Source organism: Herpailurus yagouaroundi, unplaced genomic scaffold (assembly GCF_014898765.1).
Source record: "Herpailurus yagouaroundi ecotype Mexico unplaced genomic scaffold, PumYag 140, whole genome shotgun sequence".
Taxonomy (NCBI): Eukaryota; Metazoa; Chordata; class Mammalia; order Carnivora; family Felidae; genus Herpailurus; species Herpailurus yagouaroundi.
This window is the reverse complement of record NW_024412395.1, coordinates 79,469,171-79,490,850: the sequence shown is the minus strand read 5'-3', so window position 1 is coordinate 79,490,850 and position 21,680 is coordinate 79,469,171. Positions and strand designations below refer to the sequence as shown.

General features: G+C 42.8%; 1 long non-coding RNA gene across 2 annotated transcripts in view; it reads right to left on the bottom strand.

Moving 5' to 3' along the window:
- LOC121030894 (uncharacterized) overlaps window positions 1–21,680 on the bottom strand; it is a 34,109-nt gene that overhangs the window by 6,386 nt on the left and 6,043 nt on the right. The window contains exons 3-5 of one of the 2 annotated variants that reach the window (XR_005790457.1): window positions 15,327–15,455; window positions 2,936–5,710; window positions 965–1,047 (exon numbers count right to left, since the gene is read on the bottom strand). This is a non-coding gene — a long non-coding RNA (uncharacterized LOC121030894). Of the gene's footprint in view, window positions 1–964; window positions 5,711–15,326; window positions 15,456–21,680 lie in introns of both variants that reach the window. The other variant, XR_005790456.1, reaches the window with a different exon arrangement.

Sequence of the window (21,680 nt, the reverse complement as noted above, 5' to 3'; positions counted from 1 at the left end):
AGTATATAAAACAAAGGAAAAGCCTCATAAAATCTTGTGATTTTTCCTTTTCTCATGTGAGCTTGTTTGCAAATTTAAAATTTCAGTTAGTTTTTTTCCCATAAGAAGTAAAATAGAGTAAAAGCAAAGTCAAATTAGCATAATGTTATTTAAGTTTAAAAAAAAGCTCATCTTTTTAGTTTCCAAAGAACCAAAAACGTACGTAGTCTTAAAAAGCAAGTAGTCATTGGAGGGATATGGAAACTGAAGGATTCAGTATGAAAATAGGAGCAAAAAGCTAAACACACAAGTAAAACAATTTATATTTGGACTATCAAATTCTTCCTTTACCAATCTTTTATCTAAATAAGGGAAGATTTACAAGATGGACAATTGGAATTCACTAATATTTGGTAGGGTCAAAATTTATCTAAAAAGTAAATTTGTATTTATTGCACAGAATAGAATTTTCTGAAATTTTTCAGTACTTGTCTGCTCATTAGAAACCAAAAGCATAAGATGATGTCTCCATAGTACAGTTTTAATAGACATTTTCTGGGTTTTAAATCTTCCCTTTATACCTTTATACATACAAAGGGGCATGATAAGAAAAGTCAATCAGAGACGGCCTTTTTCACTGTTATTCACCTTAGCTTAGTTCAGTGGGGTCATTACATGTAAACAAAACAGGCGTAACAAATTTGCAAACTTCCAGCTGATGATACTCTCTGCATTTCATATTTTGTAGGTGGCAATCATTTGAGGTTTCTTTTCTGGTGATCTTTCTATACAAAGATCAGAATTTTGTTATCTAAGTTCAATACCTGTTGGTATGGGAAGAGGGTGAATGTAATCTGGAAACTGGCCCTTGAAGGTGGTAAAGCATACAGATCTGTCACGTGGTTCATGCAAAGTCCTGAGCAACAACAAAACTCACCATTTAAGTGACAAATTAGCTCAACCAGCACACACCAGCTGTACTCACCTTCCTGGGCAGCTCCAGCTCTTCAGGCTATTCCTTCCAGGTTCTTCTTTATTGATTTCCTAGGTCCAGCCCACCACCTTGTTCTGTACAGAGCATACCAAACGAATACACCGGAAATTAGGACAGCCCTTCTGCAATAGTGAAATACTTTGTCCAGTATTCTCAGGGAGGCCAGGCTGCTGGTGAGAAGATCCTCAAATGAACACTGCCAAGGTTTTCTCCTTGCTCAGTCTCAAGGAAGGAGATACACCTTTCCTACACTTGGGAAACCGGGTATCTGTTTCAATTAAACTCCTTTTACCTGCATTGAGCAGGCACTAGATGAAGAAAAATCCATTTCTTGAAAGAATATACATTCGTTGGCATTTGCATCATTAAAACACAAATGAATTGCATAATATTTACTCTGAGTTTCTGAAAGTTCAACAAAGGGGTTCAAGAAACATCTGAAGCTATTTGAGGCACTTTTCTTTATGCAATGTATTCCTTGGCTCCTGTCATGTACAATTTTCAGTTTCTGTTTCCTACCAAGATGCTTCCCAAGAGATACTGAATGTACTGTAGAAAACAGTCCGAATGGCCTGAACATATTTAACTTAAACTCTCTTTGCACAAGGATAAATGCCACCCTTTTCTCCTTGCGGTGACAGACCTCAAAGACAGGTCAGGGGTGCTCTTCACAAGGATGTCCTGGGGGCAGCTCCGAGGAGTGGCCGCCACTGGGCCTCACCACCACCCAGTCTGGTCCCTGAGAGCGGGCCACTGCTTGGCCCAGAGCTGGCATAGCAAGTAGGGGAGGCGGCGCCACCCGGTCAGGTCAATGGCGCTGGCCGTGTGTGCCCAACAGCCATGGTTTCTGCGTAGGGCACCTGTGCATGTGGGTGCACATGGGCCTCCACATGCTTGATTGCCTCCCCTCCCCACATGGGGTCGGTGTCCTAGCCTCAAGGATCCTCCTCCCCAAGCTGGTGTGGTGGGAGGGACGGACTGCGTTCCCTTGGACTTTCTCCGAAAGAGCAGACTGTTCGTGGATCCTCGTGGCAGCGACAAGTGTCAGTTGAACTGAGCAGAAATGTTTCTGGGCACGCATTGATCCCGCCTGGGCACTAGGCGCCCCGCCTTGGCGGGCTCCGACTGATGGGTGAGGTGGGGTGTTTGGGCACCAGGAGAACCTGGGTCAGAATGGCCAGTTGCCATTGTGGTAGCCTTACGGGTGTGGTAAGAGCAAGGGACAGCGAGAGCCAAGAGGACTCCAGGCTCCATCCGGCCACTGAGCACCCCTAGATTTGGGGGCACATTAACAAGAGGCTTTGGAGCGTCTTCATCCAAGCCAGGGTTAATATGATTGTGTGGTTTCAGGCCAATAGAGGAAAGGGTTTTAAAGTAGGTGTGTATGGGAGTGGGGTGGGGGGGCATAAAGTAAGGGACTTCTCAGGGCCTTTAGAATCTTGCTAATGGTAACCGCTTCCCTCTGGCAAGCTGGGCTGTGTCTGAGGGGGTGCTCCTGCTATGACTGTGTGCACAGAGCCGCATCACTCCACCCTTAGTTTCAAGGCGGTTAGTGCTTCCTGCCCCTACTCCTACCCTCAGCCCCTACTCCTTCCCTGAGCTGTCCTTGACTCATTCCTTCCTTTCTCCTTCCTTCTTATTTTCTTCTCTTTCCATCTCTCTCCTCCCCTTCTACATTTTCCTTTTAATTCCCTCTCTGCAGTTTCACACTCTGGTGAGTTTTATCCAGTCTCATGGCTCTGATTACTAATTACACGCATGACTCCTAAATCTGTCTGCAGCCCAGACCTCTTGCCAATCCTGAATTAACTGTCTGTTGGGTAAATCCCTTGGCTGACAACCAGGCTATAAATCTAAAATCAAATTCACCTTTCCTTTGAAAGCAGGCTCCTCCTCCTGTGTTGCTGTTTCTGGTAAGGTTACCACTTTCCCCCAGTCACCTGAGTACAAACTTAGACTTACCTTTGACTTCTGCCGTGTCTACCCCGCCCTGTCAGAGGGCAGGGGCTGTTGCTTGAATCTCTTTCTATTCCTGCCAGCACTGTGGGTGCTCAAGCCTTTGTCACCTCTGGACTATTACAGCAGTGTAGGGGAGGAAAACTTCCCTTTTTTCCTGCTAGGTTCTTTGGCTGGTCAAATAATTAAACAAGACAGATTAACAGGAGAAAAAGATTTTAATTTTGCATGTATGGGAGCTCATAGAAATATTGGATTCAAAGAAGTGACCAAAGTCAGCAGCTTTTTATACCTTTTAGAAGAAATTTATGAAGAGTTAACAAGACAAAAGTTTGGACTTCGGGTAGCAAATTAATGAAGTAACAAGGTTTGTTTATACAATTTTCTCAGTCCTGAATTCTCTCTCTCTGGTGATAAAGATGCCTTCTACTCTCCAGGTGTAGAAAGTGCACCCTTCATAAGAAAAATTTATTTCCTGCTTTGAGGTGTACAGAGAAGGGTCAGAGTGGCACATTTTGGGGCAGCCTGCTCTGGACCCCATCAGTAGCTTTCCAACTGTTATCTCTCATGTTAATTCATGCTATACCTTCCACCAGAGTAAATCTCCCTGATTATGTAATTTCTTTGATAAAAACCATCAGAAGTCTTCACTGTGGACAGAATAAAACTTGAACTTGTTAACTTATATTTAAGAGTATCTATGATCTGATCCAGGCTAGTTTTCCAGTTTTCTATCCAGATTTATCCCCTTGTCTACCTCCAGCCAAACAAAATTATCTATGTTCTGATAAATATCTGGATCTCTTCTGACCTCCATCCTTAGCTTCTGCATTTTCATCCACCTGGGATTGCTTTTCTTTTGTGCCCCTTTGTTTAGATCTTACCATTAACTGGGATGTCATCTTCTCCTCACCTTCTACAGGACTACATCTGGGCTGCATCTTTTTAACTTGTGTTGCTTTCATAAGACCATATATAATTCAATTCAATTATAAGCTTCACAAGGTGGGATCTGGGACTTAATTTCACCATTTCTTAAATGCCTGGCCACAACTTTTAGTTGCTCCCTAAAACTTTGTTCAATAAATACATGAATGCTTTATACATCTCAGCCTGCTTTCTGCTCCCCTCTTTTGCCTTAGATCTTGAAGAATGAGTTTAGCAGTTTAAATCACAAAAACTACTGCAATACAATTACTGATTGATTGCCACATACCTTTATGCATCAAGAACTGTATGAAGTTTTTTCACCTGCATCTTAAGATGGATCATTGTTGAACCAGGTCAGGTTTGAGCACGCCTAGTAGCTAAAGGGTTTCTGCTGACACTAAATTGGAATAATGGGTTGGTTAGTGTTTATAACATCCTGCCAAACTTCGGGCAGCTTTTTCTGCCACCGTGACTCATTCAAACATCTTCCCCTGCTCACTTCTCCATGATGGTAGTGTAGACTAGAAGAATCAGAAGACATAAGGATTAGCTGGCCAGTAATCATCATGGTCATGATAATAACCATTGTTAACATTCATTTTGTTGTCAACATGTGCCCCTGCCCTGTGTTAAACACTTTTACAGTTAAGCTCACTTAATATAGGGGCTCTACTAGGTAGGTACCCTACTTTCTCTGTCTGATAAATGCGGAATCTAAGGCATAGATAGGTCAAAAACTTGCCCAACTTAACAGCTGGTTTAACTGGCAGAGCTGGGATTTGAATCCAGTCATCTGATTTTAAAGCTACCATGTCACTCAAACCTTTTCCATTCAGTCAGCATCTTCTGAGTATTGAAGCTCGGTGATGGAGGAAGAAGAAATAAGACATGCTGCTGGTTCTAAAGCTTGTAACCTAGCTGGGGACAAGAGAGAATTAGAAACACTCTGAGTGAGCAAACATCTCTCAGTCCTTGGTGCTCCCTCAGTATGTAGTCCCTGGCACTGGGAAGATTGTATGGCCATTGCCTGTTTCTGTTTTTCCACCAGATAGTGGCCTTCTTGGGGCCAGGACTTACGTCCTTTGGATGGTTCTCTCTTGCCCCAGCACAGCACTTCACATGGATTGGGCACATAGACTATGTTTGTGGAGCTGAACCAAACTATTAAACGGTGTTGTTCAGAACACAAATATAACAGGGAGGCCGATGTGGGCCAGTCAGTCTGGCTGAGTCATTAGGAGGATTCAGGGAGGGGGGGCAACTTGAGGGATTGAGGGATGAATGAGGTTTAGAGACTGTTATAGAGACTGAATGTGTCTCCCCCAAATTTATATGTTGAGATCATAAATCTTAAGGTAATAGTATTGGAAGGTGGGGCCCTCAATAGTCCATGAGGGTGGAGCCCACACAAATGGGATTTGTGCTTTTTTATAAAAGAGAACCCAGAGTGCTCCCTCACCCCTTCCACCATGTGAAGACAGCATGAAGACAGCTCTCCATGAACCAGGAGGCAGCCTTCACCTGACAGAAGACCTGCTGGCACCTTGATCTTGGGGTTTTCAGCCCTCTAGAACTGTGCGAAATAAATGTCTGTTGTTTAAGCTTACCCAGTCTCCTCTGGTACTTGGTTATAGCAGCCCAAACCAATGGAGACATTGCTTCCTTTGCTATTTTTTCTCCCTTCCCCTCCCTTCTCCCCTCTTCTCTTCTCTTTTTTTAAGCAACCAAAGTGTGGATCTCCTTTCCTGGCCTCCTACAGCCACTAACTAACTGCCAGCGAGGCTGACTCTTATCTTTTTTTCTCAGGTCAAGATGCAGTAGGATTGTCCAGAGCAGGGCTGTCCAATAGAACTGTAATGTAAGCCACAGATGGAGGGCACATATATAATTAAAAATGTTCTAGGGGCGCCTGGGTGGCGCAGTCGGTTAAGCGTCCGACTTCAGCCAGGTCACGATCTCGCGGTCCGTGAGTTCGAGCCCCGCGTCGGGCTCTGGGCTGATGGCTCGGAGCCTGGAGCCTGTTTCCGATTCTGTGTGTCCCTCTCTCTCTGCCCCTCCCCCGTTCATGCTCTGTCTCTCTCTGTCCCAAAAATAAATAAACGTTAAAAAAAAAATTATAAAAATGTTCTAGTAGCAACACTAAGAAAACTGAAACAGGTGAAATTAATTTTAATAATATTTTACTTAACTCAATATAGTCAATATTATCATTTCAACATCTGATCAATATAAAATTATAAATGAAGTATTTCACATTTTTTTTGCTAACATATCTTCAAAATGCAATGTGTATTCTGCACTTAATAGCACATTTAAGTTTGGACTAGCCTCTTTTATGTATTTATTTTTGTATTTTTAATTTATTATTTTTTAAAATTTACATCCAAGTTAGTTAGCATATAGTGCAACAATGATTTCAGGAGTAGATTCCTTAATGCCCCTTACTGTTTAGCCCATCCCCACTTCCACAATCCCTCTAGTAACCCTCTGTTTGTTCTCTGTATTTAAGAGTCTGTTATGTTTTGTCCCCCTCCCTTTTTATATTAATGACTAGCCTCATTTCAAGGGCTCAGTAGTGACCTGTAGCTCATATCTATCTATGGTATTGAACAGTGCTCGTCCTGAGCCATAGGTGGGGCTTCCCAACCTTTCTCAGGTCTTGCCACTCTTAGGAAGTAATAATATTGTGCAGCACAATATTGGGGTAAGTGGAGGACTGTGGCTGAAGGTTGTGAACAGCTCAAAAGATCAAGGCCTGGATGGGAAGCACCATTTCTCAGACCTTTAAAATGGATATTTCCTGGGGCGCCTGGGTGGCTCAGTTAAGCCTCCTACTTAGACTTCAGCTCAGGTCTTGTTCCTGTTCATGGGTTGAGCACCACCCCCTTACAGCTCTCAGCAGGGACCCTGCTTTGAATCCTCTGTCTCCCCCTCTCTCTGTCCCTCCCCAGCTCACGCTTGTGTACTCTCTTTCTTAAAAATAAACATTAAAAAAAATAAATAAAATCCATACTTCCTTTTGATAAATACAGAAAGCTTTTTTTCTTCCTATTTGAACATTCACATGGATAACTTTTGTTTTCTGAATGAAGGCGTTCTATTGAACTTGTGAATTTACTTTTAAATTGACATAGATGTTTCCTGCCCCTATGTACATTAGGCAGCTCTGAAGGAATTGCAGAGAATTAACAAGACAAGGAGGGACCCTATACCAGCTCTGCAAACGGATCCACACAGGCCATTTGAATTGGCACTGGTGTGGCTAGACTATTGTCAAAGTTGGGGCCAAGCCCCTCTCCCTGTGAGCTTGCAGTCATAGCGTCTGTTTTGATGAAGAACACAGAAAACCCCAGAAACACTTCTGACTCCCCTAGGCCCTGAGTGCAGGGAAGACAAAATTTAAGGAGAGAATTTTTAATAAACACACCCAGCCCATGGGGGGTGGGCACTGACCTGATTTAGAAAAGCATCTGAAGGGGTCCCTCTCCCTTGGCAGACCACTGCGAAGGCACTGAGTGGGAACTCTTGTTCACTGCTCCTGCCTGGCCCCGTGACTAATCCATGCAGGAGCTTAGCGACTGTTTGTTGAATAAATACACCATTAATTCAACACGTATAAGTCCTGGCTGACAGTCTCTGGCCTCTTCTAAATCACTGCCTGCCTGGGTTCATTCTTTTTTTTTAAGATGATGGTGTTTTCAGCTGTCCCTCGTGACCAGTTCCAAGGCAGCTTTGAGTTCTGCTGCAGAGATTGGTTTCTACTTGTAAGAATTCTCTGGGCCCTGAAGGAGCTCTGTTCTGGAGGAGTGTAGGCCCAGGCAGTAATTCAGAAGCTGGCCCAGCTCATCAAATGGCAAGAGACTGTCAGGCCTGGAGTGCAAATGCCCCAGGAGACAGTGTGGGTGGGGTTGGCAAAGCTGGCCAAAGTTTTAGGGATTATCCACAGCAGGATCTGAACTGTTAAAAGATAAGGAGGGTTTAGGAACATCTTGCTTTTTGATTATACTTCTAGTCTGGCCCATGCCAGAGATTTATCTTCTGTACTTCAAATTTAGAAAGTAAAAGACTTTAAAAAGCTTTTCCCAAAGTATAAACTTAGAGTCCTATAATAATGAGTCAATGCTTCTTCAAAATATACAAGCTCCTTCCTGGAGATTTGATGTATCCCATTGGTATGTGGGGCCTGCCATTGAAAGTCTCTGTATTAGATGTCCCCTGGGGCCTATTCTAATTCTGATAGTATATGTTTCTAGGTCCTTTCCGATTGCCAATTGCTGCTGATGCCCCCACCCTGTCCTTTTCCTGGTAAGGGGTGTTTTTCTTTGACATCTATCTCTCACCTTGTAGGCTTTTCATCTCTGTCCACCCCCTACCATGGTGACTAAGGCATTCCCACTGCCCGGGTCCCTACCCCCCATCCTGCTTCCTCATCCCCAAATTCCTCACCTCTTTACAAATCTTCTTCTCAAGATGAAATCTATCTAAGTATCCCATAACCAGGACCCTGTCCCTGTATCAGGGACACTCATTTGTCCTGTTCTCTATTGAGAGCACTGTCTCCCATTCTGCCTGGCTGTACAGGTTGACTCCTGAACAAGGGCTTCCAGGCAGTGGGGTGAAATCCAGCTCCCCAGACTGACCTGTGAGAAACATATCCACCTAGAGGAAGGGAGCCTTTTACTAATGTACCCAAAGATGATCTATGGGCTACAGCAGCCCTGCTATGGTGGCCAGACCCTCCATGGTCCTGCCCTGACAGAGCTTAGATCTAGGATAGAGAGATACAGTGAGGAAATAAGCAGACACAAAGTGTGCTTAGAACTGGGGCAGGGCAACAAGGAAAAAGGAAAGAACAACCATGATACCTACATAAGGTGAGGGGACAGAGCTGGCTTCCTGAGGAAGCGATATTTACACTGGCATCTAAGAGGTGAGAAGGCATCAGTCAGGGAAGAGGGGAGGGGGTGGGAGGGGAAATCCCAGCACAGAGGCAGTATAATGGTTATATTTGTGCATCAGCTTGCCTAGGTTATGTTACCCAGTAGTTTGGTCAAACATAGTCTGTGAAGGTATTTTGCAGATGTGATTAACATCTACAATCAGTCGACTTTAAGTAAAGGAGATTACCTCTGATAATGTGGATGAGCCTCAAAATCAGTTGAGAGCCTTAAGAGCAAAAACTGAGGTTTCCCAGAGAAGAAGGAACTATTCTGCTGCAAAACTGTACCACAGAAATCCTACCTGACTTTCTAGGCTGCTGGCCTGCCCTACCGATTTTGGACTTGTCAGCCCCCACAATTATGTGAGCCAATTCTTTAAAATAAATATCTTTATGTGTGTGTATATAAGTATATGTATGTATATGTGCATGTGTGTGTATATACGTATGTTTGTACATGGTTGTATGTATATTATGTGTGAATTATATATGTGTGAACATATATTATAAATGATTATATAATATATATGCAATATATATTACATAATATATATTATATATTTTCACATACATATATACATACACATACATCCATATATGTACCCTGCTGATTCTGGTTTTCTGGAGAATCCTGACTTATGCAGGTGGCAGGTGCAAAGCTCTTGAGGGAAGGAGACGATGGGTCTGAAGAAGGCTGTGTGGCCTGAGTGTGGTAATCATGGCACAAGAAGCCTTGGGAAAGATTGGCAGGACAGAACATGCAAACCATGTTAAGAATTATGTGTTTTATTATCAGTGCAAGGGAACTCATCAAAGGATTTTTACTGTGAATTATATAACCTTCTCCTCACTCAGGTACTCTGTAGCTAATCTATTGCCTAAGAGATCAATCATGCCTTAACTCACATAATACACCTAAGACATCCTTCGAGCAGTTAGTGACTAATGTTGGGAATTGGCAGGCAGGTGGGGAATTTATTTTGGCTCAGGAAAGCCTCCAAGGGCTTTCAAATGACATTAACAGGTGGCTTATTACTCTACCTACACTGGCTCAATCAGGTCCCCAATGACCATGGGGCAGGCCTGTCCTCAACAGCAGTCAAGTCTTCTATGCAGCTGCAGGTACGCAGGCTCACCACCACCTCCTGCAACCCATGCACACACAGGGCAAGCCAGAGTGTTGCAGGTAGGTGGGAGGGATCCTATTGTAATTCTTAACACCTGCCTTCTGCATGATGCCACCAGTGCCTCTCCATATATATTCTGTTGAATTCTGTCCACAACCCTGGTAAATGAGGTCCCTGCATTCCCAAGTGTCCTGCATATAGTCAGATGGCTACATGTGGTGGAAGTCCTCAGGGTTCAGGCTCAAGCCTTGCAGCCCCATGCCTCAACTATCTGCATATGAGAGCAAGCAGATACTAGCCCACTGGGCAGTTTCCAGGGCTGGGAGGCTTCACAAGGTGAAGAGACATGGGGTAGAACAGGGCCCTGGAGGGGGCATTCATTGTAGCCTGAGGTTTGTTCTTCAACCCACCAGACGCCTAACTGGATCAGACCTCTAGAGTTGATTGGGCCCCCAGAAGACTGCTTACATTCCCTCAGAAACTGCTTTATAATGCTACTACATTAATTTACAAGGGGAAACCAGACTGTTGGGCCAGTGAATTCTTCCTGCAGGCAAATTTACAGGAGAAGTCAAACTGTGATCAAAAGTGTCCTTGGTGGGCTTAGAATTAGTCAGAAGTATAGCAGTGATATTTCACTCTAGCCATAGAGAAACCTGATGGGCCGTGTGGATCAGGTTTATGGCCCAAATACCATACAACAGGTGCTTGATGTAAATATTTATTGAATGAATAAATGAATGAGTAAGCACCTGTCTAGGAAGAGCTTGCTTATTAGTGATAACAAGAACATAAGTAGCATTAGCAGCTAACACTACTATCAGTTGACCATGTGCAGGCACCACCAAGCCTTTTTACATGGGTTTTATCCTTCGGTCCTTGTGATTCTGTGGGGCAGAAACTGCCATTATCCTCATTTCAGATAAGGAAACTGGGACTCAGAGCAGTTAGGTAACTGACTACCCAAGGCTAGAAAGCAATGGAGCTGCGACTGGACCCAAAACAGTTGCATTCCCGAACCTTAAGCCACATGTACTATGTGATTTAGCACTGCTCTCCTTGAACAAAGCTGCATTTACACTACCTAGTCTTTCCTCTCTGAGACCCATTTGGTATAGTTGGTCATGACTCACTCCTTCCATAGACCTACTTTTCTTTACATATGTAAATACTATTTCCTCTGAAGTATTTGCTGATGTGCCTGGCTTTTCCTACATGGGGATTTCTCTAGGCTACATGGGGATTTCTCTAGTCTCATTTTTTGGCCACTCTGCTCTGAGTGATATTACAGGTATCCACCTGTCTCTATTACACAGAGCTTCTTTATTCATTTCAAGGGCTTCCCCCTTTCTCCTGGTTGGCAGGTAGCAACTATATAATTTAGTGCTGCACCAGGTGAGAAGTCCAACATCTAAGACAGGTTGTGAAGCCCAGTCCATCTACACATAAGAATGAAGAGTCCCAGGGGGTGAAGAATGCTCAGGAAAAAGATACAGATACCTCCCAGGGCAAAAGGGAAGGAAAGGATAGATGACAGGTTGATAATCTCAGCTGTCCAGTGAGGTCCTCCTCATTCTCCTCTGTCCTATGGCCTGGATGGGTATGGAGTTGGGTGCATAGGGAGAGAGGAAAGTAGGAGACAGTGGTGTATACTGTACTGGATTAGGAGGTTTCTTGTAACCTATACATGTTTTGGTTGAAAAATGCACACCTCAAAAAACAAAAAACAAAAAACAAACAAACAAAAAAAGGAAACAACTGAAAGAAATTGTGATCCATCATTATGACATTTTCCCTGTGTATATTTCAAAAGGTCACAATGATTGGAAAGGAGGTTCCTATCAAATGGAATGTCAGTCTTTAAAACTTAAAAACACTCTATTTCTAGGATCTGGAATAGGTACCTAGTTGTTCCTCTTGTAAGTTCCCTGGAGGAAGTAGAGTGCAAGAACCATGGGTCACCTTCACAGGCCTGAATAGTTCCAGTGGCAGTCCTGCCTTGTCACATGTTTACAGAAGTTCATAGAATTTTATCTAGAACCCCTGTGATCCAGTCCACATGGAACTATGCATTTTCTGAAACAGATTATTTTGATGATATGAAAATATGTTTTGGCAAAATACATCAAGACATTAAAATTTTTATTTTAAGGAAGTCTGTTTAAAAGAAGAAAAAACTTAAGTGGCAACACAAACCCAAATTTCTGAGTAGCCTGTCCTTTTATGAAACCATGCACATGAAATGATTACTCCTTCTGAAACTTGTTCTGGAATGGATTTAAGTTCATGATGTTTGTTAGGGCTGAAGAAGAAGGATATGTATCACACTATGTTCTATGTGAGATAAACGTACTGGGATTGCACTTGACCTGGATACAGGATGTGGACACTGCATGGCAGTGTTTCCTCACACTTTTTTGGTCCTAATTCAATGTAAGATACACATTTTACTTTTTACCAGTACACTCACTTATGCAATACGTGCACACACAGATATATAAGAAACACATCACTTCCCTTACTATTTGTATAGCATTTTGATATTTTTTTTTATACCTGGGTGACTCAGTTTGTTGAGTGTCTGACTCTTGATTTCTGTTCAGGTCATGATCTCACAGTTTGTGAGATGGAGCCCCACATGAGGCTCTGAGCTGAGTGTAGAGCCTGCTTGGAATTCTCTCCCTCTCTCTCTCTCTCTCAAAAAAAAAAAAAAAAAAATGGTGGTTGTTACTAGTCTATTAACTTTATAATCCTCTAATAGGCACTCTACTCAGAAGCTTACCTGAGAAATTTTACCCAAGGGAAAGGAGAGGGCAAAGGAAAGAAACAATCTCTATCTTTGTCTAGGAAGTAGAGTGTAGTGAACTCTATACTTTTTGTCAGTAAAAATGGGGTGATGATGTGGATCTGGGGGTCAGTCATAGATTTGATTTGATCAGAGACAGAAAATAAATCAACCTATCAAATGGAATGTCAGTCTTTAAAACTATGGAAAAATCAAATGGAAGATCAGATTCTCCAGGGACTGGAAGCCCTTTATATTAAAATGGGATCCCAGGTCTCAATCCCCTTATGTGACATTTAGATGACTGCATACAATTTTTAGCTGCCTTTAGTAGGAAAAAATGAATAAAATTTCCTGAGAAATTGGGAGTATACCTGGCCTGACAGGAAGGAGTGGAGTGGGGGCCCTAGAAAGTTGGATGAGGTGACACATCAAATTATCCACCCACAGAAAGGGTTATATTACTACTGTTGAATGGGCCAAGCTCCACATACAATGATGTCTCTGAGTTTGGCTCAAGGTAGGGGATCTGTGGCTGCACACTGGATGGGCTGAGGAAGTGCAGGGGATCCCTCTGTGCATCATATGGGGTTGGGGAAAAATTAGAAGCAGGGGTGATAAGAATACAATACCGGCTTTCTGCTTTAGCATCCTGAACCTGGCTAGCAGGGGTGCCCTGGCTTTGCTTCCTTCAGGTATAGATTTCACTTTTGGAAGGTTGGGGTTGCCCTCTCACTGGTGAGGGTAGCTTCAGGAAGGAAGGTCCTCAGTAAAAGTTTTATTACTGTGAACTTAGCTTGCTTCTTGGTTGAGAGATTGTAGAGATGATGATGTAGAAAATTCTTCCCTGTGTGTGTAGGTATTATAAGATACAGTCTCTCTCATATTGGAGGGGGTGGAAGACATTCCTTCTACTTGCTGCCGGTCTAGGTGCTTAACAAGGTTAAAGGAATCCATTGACTGTCATCCGCTAGTTCATCTGTCCTTTCAGAGAAGGTGAACGGCCTCCACTGTTGTTTTGCTATGAAGACATTCCACAATCCTAAAAACAGCTCAGGATATAATTCAGACAAGCTGACTATGAAACAAGTTCTTGGAGTCTTGTTTTGAGATTTTTTAGCAGTGCAGGTTGGCTACCACATCATGTGGTCCAAGAGTGGGTGGGATCTTTCAGGCTCCAAGATCCTCATGGAAGCATTATGTAATTACTTGGGGGGTTAGCCGGCCCAAGAAAACTGCAGTAAAGATGGCTAAAGGTTCAAAGAGGGGATGCATGTTCTATAGGCTAAGGGAAAACCAGAATTCTCCCTGTCCCCATTTCCCTCTAAAAGACAGGAGTGTTGCTACCAAAAATAGGCCAAGGGCTAAAGATATTTTATTGGTTTACTGCTTTCATTGTAAGGACATTTCAATGAGAAGGCCTTTCCTAGGGGCAAGTTCAACCTAAGATGCTCTCTTGCCCCCATGTGGGGTGCTTTTCTGTCCATGGGGTAGAGGAGTGAGAAGGTTGGTGCTGTTCTCGAAGGGAGGCTGGAGAGGTGAGAGGCAGCACTGGGTCTCCTCTCCAGGGAGGAGGCTGCTAAGTACGCATTCTCTCTCCTTCCTCTTGACCTCTGACTCTTCCTTCTTCAGGTTAATGAGAAAAAGCTTGGGGCACTGTCCACAGAGGAGCTGTCCAAACTCTGGAATCCCCTTGGTAGGTACTAAGCTCTATTTTATGGAAAAACTCTCCTTCTTACCTCCACTTTATGCAAAGGAATTTCTGAATGTATTCCCATGTAACTCTCAACATTATATACATCAGGGCTTGCAGCTGAAGCTCCCAAGGGAAAATGAACTTATTTGTTCATCAATGACTGGGGCTTTGAGGGCAGAAGCCAGTTGTTTGTTTTTGATAGATCAGGGCAAGTTCTTCATACTTCTTCATTTGTATGAAGAAGTAATGAACAAGAAGAAAGATTCAAAGATAGGGATGATTGATGAAAAAAACTCTCAGAGGGGGATAAAAGGGGGCAGTGTTGTAAGACTGTTGAAGGGTCTGCGTTAGAAGGAAGAAGGGGCTCTGCAACAAGGGAGGTGAAGAAGGAACAAGAAGTGATGATGCAGAATAACTGAGAGTTGAGGGAAGGAAGCAAGGAAGAATGTAAGACTAGACTGGGATTCCCTGTAGAAGAGGGACCGAGGTGGGGCTTAAGGGGCCACCCAGGGGGTGAGGGAGAGGGCTGAGGTAAGCCAGACAGAATGTGAGCCCTATTTGTCCTATTCAACAGTTATGCTTTTATTTGCCTTATGTTAAGGTTTCTTTTAAAATTTGCTGAATACTCAACAAGGTCATGAAAACCAGAGCAGCAAGCACAAGAACTACCCCAAGTCAGGTACAGAGCAAGGCAGTGTGGTGTGAAGAGATGTGGGTTCTGGAGTCAGATACCTCTGGGACTGAACAGCTCTGCTTCTTCTCAGCATCCAAATGACTTATACTCTCCATGCCTCAGGGTTGTCATCTGTGACCCTAGTGCTCATGGGGAAAAGCATCAGGAGAAATTTTCTAGAATGGAGCATAAGGCTCCTCTGGAAAAGGGTTTGACACTTAAGGCTGGGAATCAGTAAAATCCTCACCTGCACAGCTTTTCCACTGGCATCTGCACTAGTAGAGGCTGCCATGGGAATTGTGCTGGGCACTGTCATGGTATTCATCATTCCAAGGTATATGGAAGATACTGGTATCTTTAATTCATGGCTGGCCACCTGCACAGGAAAACAAGACAGAATGTGCTAGTCCAAAGTAAAACTGGGACAATAATTTAAACCTATTAGAAAAGCGTTTTCCCCTCTTTTAAAAAGTAATAAGGAGATTTATAATCTATGGTTCAAATAGACATTTTGAAACCAAAATTTTTTATAAAGTTTTAAAGTTAAAAAGATTTTTTTAGTGTTTATTCATTTCTGAGAGACAGACACAGAGTGCAAGTGAGGGAGGGGCAGAGAGTGAGGGAGACACAGAATCTGAGGCAGGCTCCAGGCTCTGAACTGTCAGCACAGAGCCTAACGTGGGGCTCAAACCCACAAACTAGGAGATCATGACTTGAGCCGAAGTCAGACACTTAACTGACTGAGCCACCCAGGCACCCCAAGAGTTTTAAAGTTTTAAAATGAGAAATGTTTCTCTATATCCCAAACCTCTCAAGTGCCATGGGTCAGGACAAATTGCACAATGCCACATGGCGTGGGTTTAAAATAGGCTTTGTTGTGGAAAGGGGAATCTTACAGAGAGAAAACACAGATTTCCCATCCCTTCATGACCCATGGAGAGGCCTGCTGGATATGCAACATGAGTCCACAATCTAGAGGAAGGACCCTCACTCTACCATGTGTCTCCTTTTGGAGGGTGATCATAAAGAAGTAGACTTGTAGTTGGAGAAATGAACAGGTTGGCTAGCACCAGGAGGTCTGAATTTGGGGTGCTATTTAGGTACAGGAGTGGTCTGAGCATATTGGCAGCCCAGCATTTGGACTTAGGAGTCCATGAGAAGTTACAGACCTTCTGCCAGAGGGAAAGAAGCCACTGGTTCCTGGGGAAGTGGAGTTTTGGTGAGAGAGAAGGCAGGTGAAGCCCCCTTCCCAAGTCCCAGCTGGCTCATTTCCCGGTAATTCAGAATGAGCTCCTAGTGACACTTGTGGGCAATTCTGGTCACTGGATCACAAAGCCCAAATGCAGTAAAATACTGGAACTGGTATTACAGCATCTAGTAATATTTTATAAAGTCTAATTTTGGCCAATGGCAAAAAGTGAAACTCCCTTTCTCACCTCTATCATTTTGGTGTTAACACCTTGTCCCAATTCAACTCTACCACGAGCAACCAATACAGACCCATCTGTGTAGATGTGAACCACACAGCAACCTAGAAATAAAAATGAGAAATCTGTTCTTCCTGCCATCTGTACAGGATTCTTGGACAGTGAGGCACTAACAAATACAGTTACTCAAAGACCCTGAAATACAGCTACAATTTCATGCTATTAGGTACAGGACCAACGGTTTCATTCAAAGATGTGTGCCGCCTGTGAACAGCAAAGGTGCCATTCTATGAAAACTGAAAAGTAAAAGCCTAAATGTATACCTTATAGTTAGAATTCAGTCATGAGATATCTCACAGTCCTCTTGCCATTTTCCATAGCAGCTGACTAGTTTGAATGCCTGCTGGGCATTGTTCTCCTTTCTGAGTCTCTTCTAGTATGCCACTGATTTCAACAAGGAGAGCTCTTCACCTTGCTTCACTTACTTGTGAAACAATAACAAATTGACCCAAACTGTTAACAACCAGTAGAATTTAGACCTTATTGTCCTTTGTTGGATTACAGACTCTCTGCCTTTAGTTGTTATTTAGGGATTGACATTCAGTCCTAGTGAGTTCGTTCTCCATATTCCTCTGAGCACACTACTCTCAACTGCTTCTGGGGAGTAAAAATCATGAAGAGAAGTAAGGAATAAAATACAGCAACATGTAAAGACAAAAATGGTCCATCATCTCATCACTCACACACACCCTGTGATTATAAGAAACATCAAATCTGTTAATATAAGTCCACAGTCCCTTAACTGCAAGTCTGAATGCCAAAAAACCCTGAAAACCAATTTGGTGACAAATCTGCCTCAATATCATGCAATGATGAGAGTCATAGTCTTTTAAAAATTCCACTTAGTGTGAATAATCATACATTTCACTGAGGAAATGTTAACATGCTTAAATTGGGTATGTTGCCTTAGACTCCACTGATCATTTTATGTAGTATGTGTAATACAGATATGATATTTTAAGATCAGAAGGGGCGCCTGGGTGGCACAATTAAGTGTCCAACTCTTGCTCTTGGCTCAGGTCATGATCTCACGTGAGTTCAAGCCCCCCACATGGGGCTCTATGCGAATGGTGTGGAGCCTGCTTAGGATTCTGTCTCTCCTCTCTGCCCCGCCCTGCTTGTGTGTGCTCTCTCTCTCTCTCTAATAAGTAAAACTTAAATTATTTTTTTAAATCAGAAAAATGTAGAATTCCAAACTACATCTGGCCTCAAGTTTCCATAGAAGGGATTATGAACATGTACATGTACATAGAAGAATCAAACAAGGCATAATATGAAGAGTGAAAGCTTTCCTGCCTACTCATCAGTCCTGCTCCTCCTCCTAAAGGTAACCACTGACATCAGTTCCTTGTAATTTCTTCTAGAATTTACTTTCATGAATGTTATAAATATTTGGAAATAATGTTTTAAAAGGTACAACATTATAAATACAAGTCTTGGATAATTTTCCATATCAACATGATGTGGTTTTTGAGTGGTGGTTGGGGTCCAGAGCCAATGGACAAGAAAGAATTCTTGAGGAATCTTTGGTGCGAAAAGGTGATTTTACCAAAGCAAGGGGACAAGACCCATGGGCAGAAAGAACTTCACTAGGGTTGTGAAGAGTGACTGATTATACACCTGGGAGTTGGGGGAGGTAAAGGCTAAAGGGAGGTTTCCAAAAGGACTTTCATATGCTAAAGAAGACTCACCAGATACTGGAGGCCTAGGTATTGTCAAGCTAAGGTTGTTTTTCCTTCTAGTAAGGCATTAACATTTAGACAATAAGGAGTTCCTGGAGGAAGGTTTTACTCTGCCTATAGCAAGTATTTGTCAATGGGCTGCAGGTTATAAGGATATTTAATTTTACCTACCATTTCCTTCTTGCCTTTGTTCCCCACCTCACTATGGTAGGGAGGGTAATGTTGGGGCTCCAGGAAACTGAGATAAGGCTGTTGATAAGATTGCCTTTTTCTTGTAATTTACTAAGACATTTATAAACTGATGGAGACTCCTGTCCTTCAGGACTGTGATTTCTATCAGTTAACCATGTGTTTTTCCCTTTTCTTTGTTCTTGGGCAGCCAGTGAAAGGGCGGGCCTACGCCAGCCGACTCCATCTTGTTCTGTGTCCTTCACCTTGACCACACCTCTTCCCCTTGAGTAACCCCCCCTCACCTGCCTAACAGGACTCAGACCCTTCCCCAGGACCCTTCCCCAGCCAATCGGCTGAGGCCACAGCCATTACCTCACCAACTGCCCCTAGGCCCCAATAAAACCTTTATCCTTTTGAAACTCGCTCTTTTACCCTGGTATCTCACCGCTGCGTCGGTGCAGGTAGGGGATTGAGCTCGAGCTAGCTCGAATAAAGGCTCTTTGCTTTTGCATCAGACTCGGCTCCCTAGTGGTCTTTGGGGATCACGAATTATGGGCATAACACCAGGAGTGCCTGAGGAATGTCACACATATCCCACCTGAGGGGGGGCAGTGGTTTGAGGGGTGTCAGCCTGCCTTAAGCTCCCTCATCAAACATATATAGGTCTATGTCATTTGTTTTATTATCTGACTAGTAGTTCATTATATATAGATGCACCATAATTTATTTAAGAAGTCCCAAATAAGGCTTACTTTGTTGTTGGTTTTTTTTCTTGAACTCTTGTATGAATATCTCCCTGCAATGAACATCTTTGTACATACATCTTGGCAAAAATTTTTTGCAAATATGTGAATATGTCCTATATTTCTAACAGTGACAGGCGACTCAGGGTTTCTTTTTGGGGTGATAAAAGTGTTTTAAAATTAGACTGTGGTGATGGTTGCAGACTCTATGAATATACTATAAACTACAGAATTGTAGGCTTTATTAAATGGATGAATTTTGGGGCACATGGGTGGCTCAGTCAGTTAAGTGTCTGATGCTTGATTTCAGCTCAGGTCATCATCCCATGGTTTGTGGGATGGATCCCTGTGTTGGGCTCTGCACTGACAGTGCAGAGCCTGTTTGGGGTTCTCTCTCTCCCTCTCCATCTGCCCCTCCCTGGCTCACACACATGTTCTCCCCCTCTCTCAAAATAAATAAATAAATAAACATTAAAAAAAAAATAAAAGGGTGAATTTTATGGTATGTGAATTATATCTCAATGAAGCTATTAACTCTTAGCAGTGAAAGCAATAGGTCCAAGGATACATGTAGTAGAATGTTTATAGTTCTTTTTGTAACTAGAATGGTACACATTCAGCCATATCCTCACCAGAACTACTCTCTGCTTTTTTGCTTGAGCCTTTAAGTCATGGTAGTCATTGTTTGCCCCTAGGAATGCCCTTGAGTGTAGGGGCCTGGAAAGGGCTTTCCTGAAAGGTAACCATAAAAAGGACCTCACTTCTGACAGGTAACATTTTGAATCTGCACTGCTCCCATGAGATCCAGTTTTTCATGGATGGGAGGGTGGCACCCCACCAATGGGACAAAGCTGATGCAGTGTGTGCGTGGGCACACATTTCTTATCCAGGGGAGTTACTGACCTTGGTCATGAGGATATATGGTCCTACCCTTCAGCAGTCAGCTGCTCCAGGACTGAAACAATTCCCTTTGTGTTAATCTCACCAACATGGGTAATATTTACACTTCCTTTATATTTCCCACACTATCTAACACACTTAGTAATGCTTTCACATGTTTTATCTCATTTAATCCTCCTGACAATCCTGTGAGATTTACTATAGTATTCTCATTTTGCAGATGAGGAAACTGAGATAAGAACTGGAGACTTGTCAGGGTCACACAGCCATTAAACACACAGAACCAGGGCGCAAACTCAGACCTCCCGTAGCAAACCCCCTGCTGCAGCCCATTGCCTCCATCACATCATCAGTCTCACTGCAGGCGTCAGGTAAAGGTGTGCAGAGTGGACTGGCTCTAGGTTTCATCTTTCTTGATGGAGAGCAGATAACAAGAGCAGATAACAGAGGTGACTTGAGAGGGAATGTATTACATGGATTCCAAGGGAGGCAGAGAGGCCTTACCACAGCAGCCCTACCCCCACGCATTACAGTTCCCTTCCAACTACTTTTCCACTCAGTTTGATACTACGTTTGTTTCAATTTACTTAATCACTGGGTGAGGAAGAACGGTAGGAACTAGTGGATGAGGGATTATTCTCATATAAAGACATTAAGATAATGTATGCCATAACTCCATTTATGTAGATGAATGTTTACTTGTGATTATACAAACACGGAGAGAGAAATGGAAGGATGTATGCCAGACTATTAACACTGGTTACCTGCAGGTGTGTGTGTATGGGGAGAGGCAATATTCCCTTATACTACCAAAACAAAGCAAAACAAAAAAGGACAAAACTTTTTAAAATGTGCCTATGACTACATAAAGCATGTGCAAAATGAACTCTAATATGTAAAGTTATACAGACATATACATACATATGAAGAAGTGTAGAAAAGGATATTAATATATCATTGAACATTTTTACAATAACAATAAGCATATTACTTATACAAGAAAAGCAATGAAGCTATTTTCATTCAGAAAAAAACACTGGCCAGGGTTCCTGGGGGGCTCAGTTGGTTGAGCACTGAGCTTCTGACTCTTGACTTTGGCTCAGGTCATGATCTCACAGTTTGTGGGATTGAGCCCCACATCATGCTCTGCGCTGAGAGCACAGAGCCTCTTTAGGATTCTCTGTCTCTCTCTCTTTTTCTCCCTCTGCCCCTCCCTGGTTCACACTTTTTTTTCTCTCTTTCAAAATAAATAAACTTAAAAAAAAAGAAGAAAACATTGGCCACTAAAATACACATTTTAACAACTTTTCTTTGAAAGAAGGTATACTTCTTTCTATTTAGTCTATGTAGTCAGTATATATAAAGGATGCTTGGATGCTTGGCATCCCGTTGTCCAAGCATGTGTTAGATGGGGGCTCTGAGTGTTGTCACAGTTTCCTAATCTGGGGAAACATGGAGATTTAGGCACCATTCTAGAAATCTCTCATTAGAATACAGATTTTACCAGATGGGTGCAATTCATTAGTTTATAATTTCAGGTTAGTATCTCTCAAGTGCAGAAGGGAGAATGTCTTGAGCAAGTAGATCCTAGTCAGGTAAATTTTGTGAGGGGTAGATA